This window comes from Ursus americanus, chromosome 6, assembly GCF_024610735.1.
Source record: "Ursus americanus isolate L20-20 chromosome 6, mUrsAme1.1.p, whole genome shotgun sequence".
Taxonomy (NCBI): Eukaryota; Metazoa; Chordata; class Mammalia; order Carnivora; family Ursidae; genus Ursus; species Ursus americanus.
Window position 1 is genome coordinate 17,976,355 of NC_142132.1, and position 18,552 is coordinate 17,994,906.

Below are 18,552 nucleotides of genomic sequence, written 5' to 3' on the forward strand. Positions count from 1 at the left end.
TAATGCCCTTTTTGACTCTCGGAAGAGTCTAGGTGCGGATAATAGCTTACGCGGTCACTGTATCCATGGGGCATGCACCTGCCAGTCAGCGACAGAGAGGATCCTGCTAGAGTTGAGAGAGAAGCTACTTTTTTGTGATACCATTAGCTTGTTATAAAAGAGAGACGTGGAAATTATTTACATGATAAAAGATTTCACAAGTTCACTGGAATGGCCAGCTTCACTGGGTGCCATTTCAATAATGATTTATCTCAGGCTACATGCTTTCTGAGAATGTCACCATCTCTAAAGAAGAAATAATCCATGTCATGTAGAACTACTTCGGTGTCTCCTTACTCTGGGAGAACTTTATCTCTAACTTTCATGCTAACTGATTGAATCTCTCCACTCTCTCCTTTAGAGTGTGATCCGACAGCTATGACTATTGCTTGCAATATTTTTCCTTGAGATTTTTCTGGAAGCATAATGCATCCTTTGGTTACAGTTTCGGCTACACTCCTTTCAACTAAAACTCGTTCAAAGTGGGGAAGAAACTTTCTAGACACCTGTACTGCCAGGACTTTGGCCACTGTAGTTTGTGCTTGACTACTTTTTTTTTTTTTTTAAAAAAACATACTCAGGGTTCACTACCTGAGAACTTTAACCATTTTTGAATTTACTTGTAAGGAAATGTTTATAAACATCTAGCTTCTGCTTCTTGAACCAGTCTGAGCACTTATGGGGAGACAGAAGAGAAACAGGCCACATAGTCTCCAAGTAAACTTTCAGTTTTCCAGAATCCCACTAAGCCCATCTCCTTTAGTACTTCTGGAGGGTTTGAGACCAAATGAATATGCTTCGTTATTTCTCTATGGTTCCAATGGTGAGCAAAATATCCCTGCTTCTATTTGTATGATTCTAGGCGTGCATGGTGGGGAAGAGAGCTACCTGTCTCTCTTCACCTAATAAGGAAAAACCACAACAACATGGGGCCCATGACGAGGATTTCAAGGCGGGCTTGAATATGGCCACTTTCTGTTGGTCAGTGGTTCTCAAGGGGGAATTGCCAGACAAGCAGTATCAGCACCACCTGGGAACTTCTTGGGAAAACAAATACTTTTGGCCCCACCCCAGTGCTCCGGAATCTGTTCTAACAAACCCTCAGTGATTCATAGTTTGAGAACCCCCACTCAGATACACTGCCTTGGCAAAAATTGGAGTTTCACCCTATATTCAGGAAGTGAAAACAAGGGACGAAGATGGGTAATAAATACTCTTTCCAGAATGGCTTCTTCTCAGGAAAGTATGAACGCCATCAAGTCAACTTGACCGCACTGGGCTGCAGGATGACGGGCCTTGGACCCTCTGCATGTTGGGGTGCATCTCCATTGGGCAATGGTAATACTGAGCCTCGTCATTGCTCAGCCATGTCTGTAGGTGAGGGCAGGCGTACCTTCAGCCTTGTGCGACTTGTCATCTGGGTGGTTCTCAGCACTTATTTATCAAAAGCAAGGCTTACCCAAGTTTTGTTGTGTGTGTGAATTTTATACGGCCCTTCAAATCCGTTTTTATTATTTTTAATAAAAAGTCTTTTGCTCGAGCCAGTTAACTTTCTTCCAGTTTCACATCATCATGTAATTTTCCAAGTTCCACACTAAATGCAGAAATTACCTCGACATCACTGCACGGGAGTGCGATCACGTCACTTACTGGTTTGCATTCCGTTTGGCCGGGTGGTCAGATGATCATGTTTCTGTTCTAGATTTCTTTCATCAGCTTCCTGTGTGAGCACGGGCGATTTCCTCCTTCGTAAAACTTGGGGGCTGAATGCTAGGTGATTCCTCATTTCCCCTTCAGAGCTAAACTTTTCTGAAGTAGAGAAAAGCAAATTCCACCCAATTGCAACATTTCAAATTTACAAAACACTTCCACATTCATTCCACCTAATTTCTTCTTCAAGAATGAATTGTGGGGGTGCCTGGGTGGCTCAGTTGGTTAAATGTCTGCCTTCAGCTCAGGTCATGATCCCGGGGTCCTGGGATCAAGTCCCGGGTAGGGCTGTCTGCTCAGCGGGGAGTCTGCTTCTCTCTGCCCCTCCTCCCTGCTCATGCGACTCGCTCAGAGGACTTGCAGAAGCCCTCTTCAACCGTGCTGCTGGCACAGAGTCGAGCAGGAGGAGAGCCTCCGAGGTTGAACATGGCTAAAACCGGCTACCGTTTGTCTGTCTGTCACGGCTCAGAGCCAACGCAGTGATCACCATACGTGTTGGAGGAGGCTGTGGAGAGAACGTGACCTCCCGTTGACCCGCAGGCTGGACCAGGGCCCCAGGAGGCTCGCACCCCTCCCTTGTACATTTCGCCTGGAATGTACATTTCGCCTACCACTTCCGCCCTAGCGGCCATTTCCAGGAGGTAGCGCTGAGAGAGCAAGGAGTCGTTCAGGTCTTCTAGAGGGCTCCGTGACGGAACCCAGTGAAGGTCTCTATGTGAACTGCAAAGATGCTGGTGCGGAGACCTACTTGTTTTGCGGCTGCCCAGGACAAGCCTCGTAAGTAAGTTCCCTCGTTTGCTTAAGGCTGCACTACCCATCTGGAGTGGTCTGCCTCCTCGGTGTCTCTTTGCCCTTAGTATACAAGGGCCGGTTTGTGAATAATCGTCTGATAGTATTTTTCGTATCCTGTGTGTCAGGCACCATACCAGTCACTTGGTGGTGGTCCCAAGACCCTCAGAGGAAACTGAGTGGAAGCAATTAGTCAAGGTCATGTGGCTGGCAGGCTGTGATCCTCAGCGCTGTGTTTTACGAATGCTCATTGAAGGCACTCAGGCTCCCTGGTGGGTCCACGTCTGCAAGAGAGAATGAATAACATGGACGCAGAATCTGTACTTTATTTGGGAGGTGTTTTGAACACCAGGCAGGCTTTGGTTGGGCTCACCCCGAAGTCTTCCACTGTGTTCACTGGGTTGCAAAAGTCACTGTCTCTCCTATGGAGGGAAGAGGTGAGGTTCCATCCTGTCCTCCCCCAGGGCAGTCTGCGGTCCTGGCCCCTCCGTCTGGGGTCAGAAGATCTCCCCTCCCCTACAAAGCACCGAATAAATCACTTCTAAGTCTGCACTCCTGGGACAGTAATGGTATAAACAGGGTCAGAGCTCCATCATGCTCTAAGGCTCAAAACTGCAAGTCATTTTTTAATGGAAAGTTTGTTTCTATCTCTGAATTGGGGTGGGGGTGGGGGTTAGAATCTGCTTTGTAGGAGCCTTCCAGCCTGATTAACTTTTCTCCACTGGAGTTCCCGCTCACTGTAGGCACAAAGCAGGCAAATTAATTTGGAAAGAATGTCTCAGATGGGCAGTGGAACACAGCCGTTGTTTTTGATCAGGATGAAACTTAATTTTTATTGGCAACAACCTTCCATTGAGGTCATTCCCGATGAAAGTTCACTGTGCTCTCTAATCCATTGTGCCGGGAGTGTCGGTGTAAATGGTGTGTCCATGGTTGCTGTTTTAATTCAATTTTCTTAACAGTAAAATCTTGCCACTGCCCAGGAAACAGTTTTGCATAAATAAAGGTGAAATGTACAAGTTGAAAGAGTACTTGCCAGAAAGGGCATTCAGAGCTCACGACACTGGAAGGGGCCAGAATGTGGCAGACATCAAATCCCTGCAACATCGATTTCTGCAGCAGAGCTGACCCTCAAGCACACAATGACAGATGCACCAGGAGCCAGACAAATTCCTAAAAAGATGTGAGGAAATCAGCTTTAAAAATTACCAAATAATTTGAAGGGATGAGATGCTTGGCTATGCATAAAGTAACCCCCTGGCAAGGTCTTTAGTGATACAAAGTTCAGCAAGTCTGCAAATTAGAGTCAGTGACTGTTTCTATCGATCTGGGCAAACACTTGATGTCTCCCATTTGTAAATTACAGCAGCGAGTCGGAGCCCCGTGCCCATCATGGGGAACCGAGATGGGCCAGTGGGCCGGGCTTTGCAAGTATAATTCATTCTCTCAGTCTTCTGGAGGCAGAGTTCTTGCACGAGATTCTGTAGGACTCTGCCTATACCCTCTTGGCCACGTGGGGGTCACCTAAGGATGTTCTGGCACCCCTTGTCTGCCTGGATGTCCCTGCTGAGGGCAATCTCTGACTGGGAAGCATGAGGGACCCACAGAGCAAGCCAGAAGTGCTGGGGTGTTAGTATCCCAAGAGTGACCCTCCACCAAGGAGGGGTGGGGACCAGAAGATACATAGTTGGCTTTTTTGCCCCTTTGGAACAGTTCAGAGGATCCCCAGTGGGATTAAGCTCCACTGGCCATGGCAGTGACCCATGCATTATACTTTTTTCTTGGTTTTCCCCCCTTCTGTGTCTCCCTTTCCCCATCCCTTACTGGTGCTTCCTGGCGTCAGCTCACACATAAATGACTTGTAGATAAATTCTTGTCTCAGGAGCTGCTTTTAGGGGAACCCAACTAAGACAGCCATCATGACTACTCGCTGGCTAGACCCTGAGCTACCAAGCGATGTTAAGAGTGTATCCAAACACTGTTAAGTTGGACTTCCCAATGCACTGTCATGCCAGCTAGCAGAAAAACTAAAGAGAGAGGGAGAGAACCTGACATTTCTAATTTCCAGTTTGCGATCCATGTTCAAAGGTGGTGATGAGGAATGATCTATAAACATTGCCCTGCCTTTTTTGTTGGTTGCCAGTGGGAAAGATCAACATGGTGCTTGGAGAGATTAGAATCCAGGTGGTAAATGTTCGGGGAGTGTTATTGTTATCGGTTGCCAACACCGACAGAGTTTAATAGGCTGGAGGGGATAGGCTAGGAAGTGTAAAGCGTGCTGCTCACCCTGGAGCAGCTCCCTGTCTCCTAGGAGACACAACACAGGACTTTTCCCAAGAAAAGTTACCTGGAGGCAAATACCTAACCTCCTGTGGGAGATCAGGTGGTGACCGAGGGGGGTGCACAGCAGAATCAGTCTTCAGTTGGGTCTGGAAGGAAGGGTGAGAATCAGGCGGTGGGAACAGGAATCCTTGCAAAACCTCACTCGATAATTAAATTTCATAGTACTGTTAAGTTGCTCATATGCAAAACCCTTGCACCTGGGTCACCTGTGGGCTTCGTTCAGCCCGCAGACCTACCTTGTTGGGTAACTTTGAAATGCCAAGCAAATGGAGTCAATGTGCAAGCTATCAAAAGATTTCTAAATTCTAAAATTCTAGCTTTTCTAAAGATTACTAGAAGATCTGGCAGCGCTGGGTCTATATTCCACCTGGAACAATGGGTTCAGATGGGGCCTGTGGCTTTTAGTGTGCTACAGCCCCTCCCCCACCCCCACCTGATTGTTCCCTGGCACTGAGGCCAAGGGTCAGAGGTCACTGAATCACCGAGCTTGCAGTTTTTAATTTTCCCCCCCAAATACTGAGCAATGTCTCCAAATGCATGTCTTTACTTAACATGACAAAAAAGAAAGCCATCTGAGTGTGCAGATGGGAAATGTATTTTTTTCAGGGGAGAATAAAATGGTACATATTGAGCCCGAGCTAATTGCCGGTGGCTGAGCTAACAGCTTTCCAGGCGCAGCCAGCCACTCCCCATTTTACAGATGAAGAAGTGGAGGCGGGAATGTCTCGGGGAAACGCCTCAAGCTTCTTAAAGGAAGGAAGCATGGCCAGCCTGGTGCTGGAACCTTTGCTCTTTCCACCGAGCCCCAGGGCTTCCTGGACCTTGAGCTTCTTCCTGAGGGCTTGAATTTCATGAGCTGGGTGTGGTAAGTCCCCACAGTCACCACATTGGGGGGTGGGTTAGGGGTGAGGGTAGTGGGAGGGAGAGCCCGGTGACGCACAGGAAGTGGGGCCTTATGGTCACCCCAATGACTTGAAGCCCACCTCCCAGGACCCACATGTCTGCCTCAGGACTTACACCTGCCCACCCCAGAACAGAGAGATGTTTCGGGAGGGGAAGTGAGGGCTGGCGTTGGGTGTGCGGGATAGGCGAATCCCAAGTCTGGAAGAGGAAAAGCAGGCCATGACCAGGAAGTCATGGGTGACTCCATGTTCACAGCTTTCTTCAGGTACAGAGCCCTGAACTGCCAACATAGTTTTGAACAAGGAGGGTCCCGCGCAGGAGTCTGGGGGCTTCTGGGTTAATGTCTTCCTGCCATATCTGCTGCTGACATGTCCATAGCTCTGTGATTCCATCAGTGCCTCGCATCGGCCCAGGCTCCCTGGCTTCAAGCCCCAGCTCCCTACTGACCAGCCCAGAGACCTCCTGGCTGTTCCTTGATTACCTGCCTCCACCCACAGGGGATGACACTGAAATAAGGAATGTTCAGGAAGCATTTAGCACCAAGCCTGGCACATAGAAAATGCTTTATACACGTTAGCTCTGTCAAGGGTCTGTCCCTTTCCAGATGACTCAGAAACTTTCCCCAGGACCCTCTGCTTTTTCTATTTCCATCTGCCCACTCTCTCCCTCAGCCGGAGATCTCCGGAACACTCTGGCAAACGCTATGGCAGCCATACTACAGGGGCAGCAGTTCCCGAACAGTGTTTTGTGCTTGCCTAGCCTCCTCAGCCCTCCTGCGGTCCTGAAGCCTCAGACCCGTTTGCCGGAATCTGGTCCCACCTGCACCGGGATGCAGGGTGTGGGCACGCCGCGCATTCCCGCTCTGTCCACTAGGTGGTGCTAGCACTTCACCTAGGGCTCCCAGACCCCGGGCTGAAAAGCAGTCCCACCAGCGCCCAGGCGGTGGGACTAGAATGTGTGCTTCCCGGGAGGGCTTTGAGAAGCTCCTTCTGCTCCTTAGCAACAGCGGCCACAGATGAGCCCTCAGGATGGATCCTCCTAAGTGGAGGAAAGCGAAGGGAAGAGACAGCAACGGGGTGGGGTGGGATAGAAAAGGGCAGCTGTGGGTGTGGTGGGATAGAAAGGGCAGCAGTGGGTGTGGTTCCTGCAGCCCTAGGTCCCCTGTCTGCTGTCCCCCTGGAGCAAGGATGCCAGTGGGTGAGGCCTGAGGGAGCCCTGTTCCCTCTGCCTTGGGCTTATGTCTGTGGCTGTGCCTGAGCCCATCCCCTGTGTGAGTTCAGGCTCTGGCCACTCTGTCACTCTCTCCCATCCCCCTACCCCCTGTCCCCTCTGCCTTGCTGTTCATCTTCCACGAGCCTTACTGCTCCTCTTCTAATACCTCCCAGAGCCCTCCAAGACCACGTCCCCTCTCCTGGCCCTCACTGTTCACTATTGTCAAGCCCAGCCACTCGAGCCTGCCTTAGACACACCCCTCCCCTGCAGCCTTGTCACCGCCTCTGCACGTTCAAATCTCATCTTTTCCCCCGGGTCCCCTGCAAGTGATTGTTCCTTCTTTTGAACCCCTGTTGAGTCTCTCCCATGGCACTGGACACCTTCATCCATTCCACTGAGCCCCTACTATGTGCAGCAAGGTGTGGGGATATAATGGTGAACTACACTGACATCCTGGCCCTTGGGGAGCTTACATTCCAGGCTCTGAGGTCGGTGTCAGAGGAGTGAACGGGAGTGTAAATAAAGCACAGATGAGGATAAGTGCCGCGAACGAAGCCAATGGGGTGCTGTGAGATGGCATAACTGTGGGATGTGGACTGGGGGAGTCTTCTCTGAGCAGGTTGACGGTTAAGCTGAGAGCCTTAAGGCTGATAAAAAACCAGCTTTGCAAGGGCGCTCAGGAGTGGGCTGCTCCTGCCTAGGGGACAGCACGAGTGGGGCCCTAAGACTAGGACGGGAAGGTACTGGGCTGTAGAGAAGATGGGAGAAGGCTGGAACCCAGCACCAGAGCACAACGTAGGAAGTCACCGAAGGGAAATCAACAAGGCTACAGCCCTGTAAAGGGTACTGTTGCTGCTTGGTGTGCCATGGCCTGGGGGGAAGGGGAAGAAAGGAAACCATATGCACAGATGATGGTGTCCGGGACACGGTGGGGAGGAGCTGGGAAGTGGGCCCATTGGCTTATGCTCTAGAGATCGACAGGCAGCTCTTCCCTGTCACAAAGGGGTGGGGTCTTGTGTCACGCTGAATACCTACTCCAATGGCTTGGGCTGGGGTGGAGGAGTCATGGTCTCCCAGAGTACTGGGAGGGAGGGATTCTAAGGCCGTTTGTCGGCTGAGAAGTGAAGGGTGACAAGATGGAGCAGGCAGCTGGGGGGCGGGGGTTTGCGCAGGAGAGGCAGAGTGACCCGGACAGTTGATTTGACATTTGGCTCCTAGACTCAAAGCTTCCAGAGGGCAGGAACTCTGCTTGATTAATTGTTGTGTCCCCAAAAACATTTCCCAGGGTGGCCTCCCTTGGGCAGAACAAGCATCAGGATTTGATACCGTTGGGGATACAGGTGCCAGCGGGGCTGAAGCAGGGTCCCCTTCGCTGCCTGCCAGTGTGAGGAATGCTTGCTATGCATGCAGACGGTGAGGGGCCAGGCTGGGCCATCTCTTTTCCCCTTTGCCTCTTTTCCCCCTTGCTCTGTGCCCACGGGGCTCTAAGCCCACTTGGCCTTCACTGCTATTGCTTAAGCAGTGAGTTCCAGATCCCTCGTGTTCTCCCTTGGTGGCCCCGCCTGTGGGCTTCTTCACGTCTGGAAAGCGGAGTGCTTTAGGAGTTCCTTAGTCCAGATGGCCTTGCAGAAGGGGACAGTGGGCGCCTCCCACACCGCCCAGAAACACATCGACGATGCCTGAATCAGATCCGAACTTCACTCCTAACAAAAACTTTGCTGACTGTAAACTGTCTTCCTCCCGAGAAGGCTGCCCTGTTAGGTCTTGTTTACAGTATAAATTTTGCACTTTGCTAAAGCTGGGGGCCACAGAGCAAGCTGGGGGGTGGTAGCGAGGATGTGTCACTGCCTCTGGGATCCGCGGGAAGACGGCAAACGCTGAGGAGGGGTCAAGGCAGGGACTGGAAGCCGGCAGGCTCCTGTCCCGCGCTGCACGGTTTTGCTCCGGCCCTGCCCCTCTGGGAACGTGAGCCTTTCTCCCGCCGCAGGGAAGAAACCCCCCAAGCCGGAGATCCCGGCGCGGTCGAGGAGGACCGTCTGCACTTCTGCCGCTAGAGGGCGCTAGCACCCTTCAGTGCCGCCGGGAGTTGCCAGTGCCCAGGCTTGAAGGGCTGCTGATAGTGGGAGAGGTTTGGGGTGTCTCAGGGACCTCCGGGTGGACATACTGTAGGGCCTGGAACTGCTGTCTGGCATCCCCTGTACCTCCTCCTCCGCTCCGGAGGTCACACGTGGCTGCTGCTTCCTTGGGCCTCTCACCCACCAGCTCTGGCCCCACTATTGGCCATGGGAGCCCTAGAGTGGGGACCCCTGGCCAGGGCCCCCCACTCCAGGGCTCTGGGCAACTGTGGTAAACATTGGAAGGCCTCCCCGAGTTGGCCCCGGTGTGTGTAGTCAGGTCTGCCTGTCCAGGATCCTGTGGGTGCCTCCGGCCTCCTCCCTCCAGGGTGAATTTCCTAGGGGAGCACCCGTCTTTGGCCCGTCTGTCCCTCTGCCCTCCGGGCCGAGCTGGGTGCTGCACTCAGTAGGAGCTCATCAGATGCACTAGGGCTGTGTGTCTCCTGGGGGCTGGCTCCCTGCACGCCGCTGGCTGGGCTGGTGGCAAGGCCTTGGCTGACAATGAGTGGGGGAGAAGGTGGTGCCCCGGGGCTCAGCTGGGGTCCTGCAGGGTGAGGCTCAGAAGCAGCGGAAGGGCTGGGGGCCCTGAGTGACGAAGGAGGGCCCAGTAGGGAAGAGGGGGAGGCGGGACCACACACCTAGTGGAAGAAGGGGAGCAGGAGGTGGCCGGGGAGGGCAGTGAGCTGCTCTTGGAAGCCTGGAGGAGGATTCAGACAGGCGGGGAGGATCTGCATCATGTGAAGGTTTGGCCCGGTGGCCAGTCCGGCTTGCCACTGTTCGAGAACCAACCCGTGGAGCTGGCTCTGCTCCCGTCTTCCAAATCTGTTTCCTCCAGGCTGCTCTGGGCCAGGGAGCCAAGGGATGTTTTCTTTATTCTGCTCTGGCCTTAAACCATGGGGCCAGGCTCTCCGGAGGACACAGGGAGAGCCCCCATCCTGGGCTGCTGGGGCTTGTACGTCCCACGGGGTCCACGGACGTCCTGACAGCTGCGGGCAAAAGTGTCATGTTTCCGCTGGCCTAGCTCTCGCCGCCAGCATCTCTGAACATGGCCAACCTGGGGGTGGGGTTGCGTAAAGTTCTTGGATCCCCCGCCTTACCATGTGGGCTGGGGGCAGGCCAGGCGGGCTGCACTTTCTTCTCCGGGTACATACAGCCTCTACCCTGGGAGCCGGAGGACGCTGCTCACGTGTGAATCTCCAGCAGCCATTTCTCGGGTCTGAAAATAAACCCTCCCTGCATATAGGGCTGGTCTGAAATGTTAATACATTTGATTTTAAATGTCATTGGCGGATGATTGTCATCAAAAAGAGAGCCTTAGCGGTGGACATTGTCCAGAGCCTGAGGACTTGTGCAGAGTCTGTGTGGAGCACGAGGGAGTCTAATGAGGGGAAGGCCAGTGGGTTGGAGGTGGTAGCCAGGCTTCTGAAGGCCAGGATGGAGAGAGGAAGCACATTATCTATGCAGGGTCACCGGAAACCAGGAGGTGGTGGGCCACAGCCAGATTTCTACTCATTCTCTATTGCAATGGGACAGTAAGTGTGACTTTTTTGGAGGAGAGGCTCAGAGAGGTTTAGATTCTTGCCCAGGGCCACACAGCAAAGCAGAGGCAGAGCAAGGCTCAGGAGGCAGATTCTGCCTCTAGATCTTCAGAGTTCTTTCTTCAAAATATTTATTCACTTGGTCAAATAATCTTCACCACGTGCTTACTTCATGCTAGGCATTGAGGACAGCTTGGGGTCTGATGGGGGATGCAGACAAGTTGACAGGGTATTACCACGTAAGGATGATGGGTACACAATGTGACAAGCCCAGGTGGGGTGTCAGGGTGGCTCAGAGGAGGGACTCACTCTGTCTGAGTTAGGTAGCAAGCAAGGCTTCTTAGAGGAAGTGAAAAGTGATTGAACTCTGATGGAGGAGAATCCAGTAATGTGATACCGTATGGAGAACGTTCCAGGAGAAACAGAGGAAACACTAACAAAAGGACAAATAAGTAGCAAAAGTAGCTCCACTGACATGGAGCTTTCACTAGACTCTAGTCCCTGGGAGCAGGAATCCATACCCCGAGGGGACTAGCTCTGGGGGGACCCAGGAATGGCCAGGGGCCCCTAGCTGGTCAGTGGTGGGGTTGGGAGTCTACTGGCCAGAGGCCTTTTGCTTTCCTTTTTTTTAAAAAAAATTACTGTTCATCATGGGAAATTTCAAACATGTACAACAGAGGAGAGAAGAGTTTAACAAAGCCCCACGCTCGCATCAGCCAGCTTCAACAATTGCCAACTTCGGGCCAATTCTGTTTTGTCTGTTTCCTCCCCGCTCCCCCACCTCCAGATTATTTCAAAGCAAATCCCTGACATCGGATCATTTTATCCATAAATATTTCAGCAGGCAGCTCTAAAGGATAATGAAACTTTAAAAAACATAATCACAATAGCATTATCACACCTAAAAACAGCAGTCATTCTAGTCGGTGTTCAACGTTCAATTGCTTCAAGTTTTTTTTTAACAGTTGGTTTGTTCAAGTCAGGATCCCAGCAAGAGCCACACGTTGCAAGCAGTTAGGTCTTTTAAGTTTCTTCTGAGCTGCATTTTTTTCTCCCTCCTTTCCCCCTGCCTTGCAATGTAATTGTTAAGACAGCTGGGGCATTGTTCTGTGGTTGCCCACATCTAGCTCTTGCTGTTGGCATCCTCAGGGTCCTGTATAATCTGTTCCTCTGTCCCCTGTATTTCCCGTAATCTGGAAGTCTGGAACTTGGATCTGGAGGCTGGATCCCATTCAGGTGCAATTTTTGTATCTCTGGCATTCTTAAAGCACAAAATCAAAAGGCAGCTTGCTGAGCAATGTGTGTGTGTGTGTGTGTGTGTGTGTGTGTGTGTGTGTTTGCTGGTGTGTGTTTGCTGGTGTGTGCACACATATGTGCATATGCCTATGGGCTACTTTCTTCCCCCTTTGGCCACTTCCCAGCAGCCACTGCTTTCCACTGTTCACAGGCTCCTCTCAAGGTTGCAAAACTCCTTCCAGGCTACTTGCTGAACAAAGAGAAGGCCAGGAAACCATCAAACTATCCCCTTTCTTGAAGTCAGTCCCTGGGATGCTGCCACCAAAAGGCCTTCTTCAGCGGGGACAGAATTCTTTGTGATGTCTGCACACGAGTTTCCTCCTGCTGCCTCCTTCCATTGCTCATCTTTTGACTTAGGGTCCTGAGAATCCAGCCTTCTCCCGCTCCCTCCTATCATTCCGTGCCAGCTCAATGCCAAAGCTGAGAAGTCAGACGTAAACCTCTGGTTCTGGCCTGAAGATCCTCAGGGGCTGAAGTGACAGTAGTCACCCCAGAGCCCAGAGTGTCCTGGAAACAGCAGGAGGGCTGGGGGAAGGTCAGGGAGCACAGGTCTGCTCTCTGCCTATCCTTTGGGATGGGAAGCCCCACACAAGCCAAAGACGGAGTGTGGAGAGGACAGCTGCGAGTAGAAAAAGAGGCCTTGTGCTCGCTTTCTAGGATTCCTGTCCTGGCAGAGACTTGTGTGCTCTGTGAACCATCCACCAACACATGGGGACTGGGGAGGAACACCCGTGGGGAAGACGGTGTCATTTCGTACCCTCACAGTGTGTCTGGTTCCGCGGCCAAACAACGGGGAGGCATTCTTGATCCTCTCCTTTGTCCCTCACATCCCATCCATGGCCAATGGTGTCAACTCAACCCTCAACACAGATTTAGAATTTGTCCCCTTGTCTCCACCTCCCCCAGCCCAGCCCCCGCTTCCATCCCTCCCCACAGTTCCCCAGACTCTTAACTTTCCCTATTCCTTGCCCTAATCCAGCCCTCACACAGCAGCCGGAGTCATAGTTTTGAAACATAAATCCTATCCTAGCCATCCCTTGCCTAAAAATCGTGTGGCAGGTGGACTAGTTTCCCCAAAATCACGTCTACCCGGGACCTTGGAATGTGACCTTATTTGGAAGTAGATTCCTCACATATGTTATTAAAACGAGGTCCTACTGGGTGAAGGTGGGCCTTAAACCCAGTGCCTGGTGTCCTTACAAGAAGAGGAGAGGACACGGAGAAGAAGGCCACGCGAAGACAGGCAGATTGGAGCAATGCATACAAGCCGAGGAAGGCCCAGGAGGGCTGGCAACCTCTAGCAGTGAGGAGAAAGCATGGAAGGATTCTTCCCTAGAGCCTTCAGAGGGAGCATGGCCCTGCCACACCTGGAGTTTGGATCGTACCTTCCAGAACTGTGAGAGAATAAATGTGAGTTGTTTCAAGCCACCCAGTTGGTGGTACTTTGTGATGGTAACCCCAGAAAATAACAATAACCCTTACTAAATGGCATTTGAAGTTGTATCTAGAATAAGGCCGCCCATCGTGCCCTGCCACCAGGCCCCTGCTCTGGGCACGCCCCCCACCCCACCTGTCCTCCTGATCATTCCACAGGCTTCCCTTCAAATGCCGGCTCCCAGAGCGGCCCCCCAGCCGGTGCTAATCAGCATCCGGGACCTGTCAGTCTGTCTCATATCATTCTGTTGTAACTTCCTTCATGGTATTATTCCAGCTTGTAATTTTGAATAGGCTGTGTTTTGTCCCCTCACCAGATCAACAGGCATGCGTGTCTTTTGGCCCCTACGCCTGGCTGTTCAGGCTGGGTCTGGCTCACTGTACGTGCTTTGTCAATATTTGCTGAGTAAATGAACCCAACATACACATGTGATAATGTTTCATGGGGTGAGGCTGGGCAGAGGGTCAATCAGTGAGGCATGGGGAGGAGGGGAAGTCAGAAATGACCCAATCCACGGTCCCCGGGTAGGACATGTTGGTGAAGGCGGGTCAGGGCCAGCCAGCTCTGTTTCCCTGTGACTTCGGGGAGCCACGTGCTTGCCACTATGAGCTGGTTCCTCGGCTCTGCTTGCCTGCGAGGCGTGCCCTGCATCCGAGCAGGAAAGGCCCTCCGGCTCTCTGTGCTGTGATATATGGGTCCCAGACAGAGGGCAGGTGGTCCTGATTTACACGAGCCACAGACCCTTTGGGGCAGCGACTGTGGTGAATTATTACATCACCTGACAGAGGAGATTTATGGCAGGGGCCAGATGCCAGAGCCTCCGGGAGCCGCTGCTCCCACTCCAAGTTTACAGATGGGTCCGCCGAGGCCTGTGGCTTGTTCAGGGTCAAACGTGGGCATCCTCCCTCGGGGCAGGGCAGGACTGGAATCCAGGTGTCCTTGGACTCTTCTGGAGTCCCCTGAGGACTTTCCTCAGGAAAACGGTCAAAACAAAGCAGATCACATCCCCCTCCTTCTACCCCCCAGCTTGCTGGGAGGCTGGCATTTAAATCCCTTGATCTGGCCTAGCTTTTGCTTAAAGATAATAAAGGTGACAGTTCTATTTTATTGAAAAGTGAAGCTTTTGAAACCTTCCTGGTCTTTCCACTGATGGAGCCAACACTGAGAGGTCAGGGCTGTCCTTCTGCAGCCTCTGTCTTCGCTGCCCTTTTGATTCTTTGATGTCTGGGCACCTGAGCCAGACGTGGGTGAAAGGGGGCCAAGTGTGGCAGGCAAGAGGGGGCCTGCGTCCTCCTTCACCTGTCCTGATTTCTCATGAGGCTGCCCACCCCCTCCAAGTAGGGCCTAAAAACCTGGCTTTGGGCTGCGCACGCAGTGGTGCCTCGTTGGGGCGGACGGATGCAAGGAAGAGCCAGGGATGGCTTGAGCCTGCAGTTCGGATGATCCTTTTTGTGATTCGCCCCATCCCCTGCCTCGTCGTCGACTTCCTCACTGATCAGACATGTGGCCTCCCAGGGCTAAGGTGGCTGGGAGCCCGTCTGCACCCCGCTACTCAGGTCAGAACCCTCTTCATCATTTTTTTTTTTTTAAAGATTTTATTTATTTATTCGACAGAGATAGAGACAGCCAGCGAGAGAGGGAACACAAGCAGGGGGAGTGGGAGAGGAAGAAGTAGGCTCATAGCGGAGGAGCCTGATGTGGGGCTCGATCCCACAACGCCGGGATCACGCCCTGAGCCGAAGGCAGGCGCTTAACCGCTGTGCCACCCAGGCGCCCCTCTCTTCATCATTCTTGTCTTTCCTTTGCTCCCCAGCGCAAGCCATCCAGCTGCGAGAGCCGTGGGCTTGATGTCTCCAGTGTGTCTCCAATGCTCCTCTGCTCTCCATTGCCATGGTCACCACCTCAGCACAGCCCACCCCCGCCCAGGTCCAGAGAGATGCCTTTCCCCTTTCCCCGGGGCCCTGCTGCCGCCCTCGTCTGTCCTAGAGCTCCTGTTTCCCACGGTGGCTGTACCCGGGGCGATGCTTGTAAGATGGAACACACCCAAATCATGGGAACTCTGCTTAAAACAGTCCATGGCTTTCTGCGGCCCCTGGAGTAAAATTCGGACTCCTTGGACGGCCCACAGGGAGGGTCTGCCCATGCAGGGACCCCCGCCGGTGCTGACAGCCCCTTTAGCACCCCCCCTCCCCCAGCACTGCCCACTCGGCTCACAGCCCATCCCAGCCCTGGGTTCCCTCTGCTGGGAGGCTCTCTCCTTTTGCTTTATGCGGCTGACTGCCCCTCACCCTTCCAGCCTTAGCTTACATGTTACCCTCTTAGGGACGCGCCCTCCACCTCCCCACCCCCGACGCATCATGCACAGGGGTCACCGAGCTGTGTGGGCCGATCTCATAAATGAGGCTTTGCTGGAACACAGCCACACCTGTTCTGTTACCTCGGGCTTATAGGGGCAGAGCCAAGAGGTTGAGACACAGGCCGTATGGTCCGCAAAGCAGAAAGTAGTTACCATCTGGCCCTTTTTAGGAAAAAAACACACAAAACAACTTGTTGACAATCCTGTTCTAGCTCAGCCTTTTGTTTGCTTTTTTATTGTCATTTTTCACATACAAGATTCAATTTGCATAATTTCACGTTTACTTTTGTTTTGGCCTATCTTCCTGTAAAAGTGTGAATTCGCTGGGCGTGGGGCATTATATGAGGGGTGACACCTGTATGCCCAGTCTGAGCGTGGGGATGGGCATACATGAGGCATTCAGTTATTATTTGACCAAAATGAAAAAGAATGAAGATGCTGACCAGCATTTTCTAGGACTCATCAAGTGATTAATTACCGGTCAGATGAGTATTTTTGGATTATGTGGAGACTCCTTGCTGTAAACACACGTACACGCCCCCTGGGTGGGACAGATGAATGTTGAGTGTGTATTAACGTCACTCTTGCAGGCACACCTGAGCACAGACTCTTCTGTTTCTCTCCCAACCCGATTGGTCTCCCAGATCATCATTGGGAATGAAATGTTTACAAAGGGTAAAAAATGGATAAATCATTTTCCCTGCCGGGAGTCAACAGGATGGAGGGTAGACGACCAGGAGGCTGGTTTCTGGAAGAAGGAAACGGAGCCCAGGATCATGTTGAGGTCTTGATGCCATGAACTTGTTATGAACGGTCTCAATTTATTTGCAAGTATGTAGATGATAAATTATAGCTAACTAACTATGAGAGCCTGTTTTCTCTGGGCCATTGTGTCTTCATCTGGAAAATGGTTCCTGAAGAGTACGGATTACTATTTAGTCTCCTGGGGCTCTGATGTTAGAGTCAGATGCCATCCCTGTGTGACCTGGTTATTTTGACTCGTAGCCAGCCCCTCTGCATTAAAGGGAGTGTGGATTTTCTCCCATATCTCATATTCTTTTTTTTTTTTTTTAAGATTCTATTTATCTATTTGAGAGAGAGCACAAGTAGGGAGGAAGGGGTGAGGGAGAAGCAGACTCCCTGTGGAGCAGGGAGCCTGACACAGGGCTCGATCCCAGGACCCTGAGATCATGCCCTGAGCGGAAGGCAGACGCTTAGCTGACTGAGCCACCCAGATGCCCCCCCCCCCCCCCATATCTCCTATTCTTGATGCTAACTTCTGGCTCAGGTCCTTCACAAGCATTTGCTCTGTGTCTTTGGGCCAGATACCGCATGTCTCTGAGACCGTCTCTTAACCCACGGTAGGATCATATTTTAAAAATATTAACTTGATTGTTATTTCTCTTTCCTTTTTGTCTCTTCCATCAGTGGGAATCCTGTCTTTCTCCATAGGCCTCCCTGTGAGAGCAGAAAGGAGAAGGGAAAACTCTCTCTTCCTGGCTTTTGAATTTCAAAAGCCTAGAAAGGGCTCCTATCAGAGGAAGCAAGACACATGAGATTAAGACCTTCTTCCCATGTCTGTCTCTGACTAGAAAAAGACTCTCAAGGCTGCAGGCAGGGAGGCAAATTTCAGGGGATGCAGGGAAGGAGTAGACAGACATGGAGAGATCCCACGAGAGCTTGGCTTCCTGCTCCCCAGACTGAGCCCTGGAGAAGGAGCAGCCGTGCCGGATGTATTTGAGGCTAGAAGAGACTTAAGTCCCTCTTCCACAGATGCAGGGGAAAATGGCATCCTACTGAGTCTTGCTAAAGAACTCCCTGATTGCCTCAGTTTATCCCCAGCCTAAAACGAAAAAAGAGCAGATCGTTCCAGAAGGGTCATGAGGCCAAAGGGGCCTCAGGGGCAGGAATGGGGATGAGACCCATTCACCACCCATAGTGACCTCCAAGGGCAGATGACGTCAACATGTTCCCCCTCCCCCCACTGCAGCAGTCCATGGGCCTTCCCGAAACTTCCACGCAACTTCATGGCAAAAGGAGGGTGGGCCTGAATTAGCTGGTGTTATCCCACTGCCCAAATCAGACAAAAAAAGAGTAGCTTCACCGCTGGCTAATACAAATTTGAGGTTGGGCTTGAAAATGGGGACAAATGGAGTATGGGGTTGTAAACCCATGAGAAGTTTGGCTTGGAATAAAAATGCAGAGAGGGAGAAGGGGAGAGAGATTGAAAAATCATTCCCCCAGCCGCCAGCAGCCCAGCTGGTAGGCAGCAGATGGGAAAACGATGATGAGCATATCAGGTGCTGTTAACAAGGCTGAGAGCAACCACGAGAAGCCACCTGCAGCCGGCTTGGTGGAAAACCTGGCTCCCGAGCAAGGGGCTTTGAGTAATCCATCTCGGGCGCCACTGAGCCATGAACTTGTTATGTGGTAGCCACTGGAGGCCCGATCATCCTACACTCAGCTGCAAACAGTGGTGGAATCTCTGGCCCTGAAAGGCCAGATGGCGCCCATGGCATTGCGGTCGCCCGGTCCCGTTGCAGCGAGCACGCACCGCAGCAGACGCCCGGGTTGGCAGCTCCTGGATCAGCTGAACGCGCGGTGCTGGAGCTCCCGGAGCATGTGAGAGGTGCGTCTGTTCGCTGCGTGAATGCTGTTTCCTTCCTGCCAATGTCCATTCTCTGCCGACCAGCTTTGTCCCTCTGCTCTGGTGGAGCCTGGTGCTTCGGCTCGCTTCCCTCTGGATGGGTCGGGCTGGTCCTGATGAGGATTGAGGCTGCTGCACGCAGAAGGGATGGAGAGTGGAGCAGAGTGGAT

At 52.2% G+C, this 18,552-nt stretch overlaps 1 pseudogene; it reads right to left on the reverse strand.

Moving 5' to 3' along the window:
* Positions 1–251: 251 nt before the first annotated feature.
* On the reverse strand, positions 252–1,658 carry LOC148109763 (10 kDa heat shock protein, mitochondrial pseudogene; annotated as a pseudogene).
* Positions 1,659–18,552: the final 16,894 nt, after the last annotated feature.